The sequence below is a fragment of the Sinocyclocheilus grahami genome, unplaced genomic scaffold (assembly GCF_001515645.1).
Source record: "Sinocyclocheilus grahami isolate Dianchi unplaced genomic scaffold, SAMN03320097.WGS_v1.1 scaffold635.1, whole genome shotgun sequence".
NCBI lineage: Eukaryota > Metazoa > Chordata > Actinopteri > Cypriniformes > Cyprinidae > Sinocyclocheilus > Sinocyclocheilus grahami.
The window spans coordinates 264,262-265,455 of record NW_015505814.1 but is presented as its reverse complement, the minus strand read 5'-3'; positions in this window follow the sequence as shown (position 1 = coordinate 265,455).

The window sequence follows — 1,194 nt, the reverse complement described above, 5'->3', positions numbered from 1 at the left end:
ACACACACACACACACACACACACATAAACAAACAAACGTTAAATACCACAGATTCAGCTGCACAGAACTGCAGTAAAGGGCACAGTGATTGTGTCAGGACTGTTTTAAAGCTGAACAAACAACCACGGTTTAAACACACACTCACACTGCCTGAAAACAGACAACACAAACCTCACACACTACCTTCAACCAAACACACAACACGCATCATAAACAGCTTCAAGCACTGAAATGATGAGTGAAATGTCAATGCAACCATCACTGTGTTTACTCCATATATGATTCTGTTAGTAGGTGTGTGTTTTTCTATGGTGGGTTTTAGAAGATTTCTCTCAAGGGCTTTACATTACAGGAAAATAAGATCTGAGCACAACGGAAATCCAATTGGAAGTCAATTCAAGTGCCGAACCCAGTGAAGAGAGAATAAACAGGCAGACAGAGATCGAACAACAATGCAAATGAGCACATGTTTCTGTAAAGAGCGTCTCGATTGCAGATAATAAGCAGACTTGTGTTTCCCCGTCAGTATAATTGTACATTAGATGGGGCAGAAAGCGCAGCGGACGTTGCCAGCCCCGGCCACACGAGAGATGCCTGCCAACCGCACTGCGTCTGATTAGTGCAGAAAAAGGATTTCCGAAACCAGAAGCCATCAATGGCGCACATGCAGGCAGCAGAAATAGCCCGGCCGCAACACACCTCCTGCTCCTGGTCAAAACTGTGTTAGGCTGCTAACCATCTCTCTCTCTTTTGCTCTTGAAGTCATACATGGGAATGCAAATAAACTCTGAATGTGGGCAGTCATCAAAATCTCTGCACTTTACAACATTATATTATAGGCAAATCTACATTTATAAACTAAGACCTTGACTGGAATGGAAAAGGATATTAAATAGGACATTTAAAAAGGTTTTATAAGAGTTTGCATGAATTTAATGTATAGGCAACCCTCTACAGTAAATCACTCGCATATGCGACTAAATCTTCACTCTGGGCGACTAAATGATGTCTAGTATTTGTCATTGGCTAATAAATTCTTCGATTTCACTCACCAGTGTGTGTGTTAGAGGCTAATTACAAGTTTAACATAGATATATTTCACTCTTCAAACACTTGCTTGAGAGTTTCACTCTCGGTCAAGTGATCTGTACTATTTACGGTATTGACGTACCGTAAACTCTAGTATGAAGGCG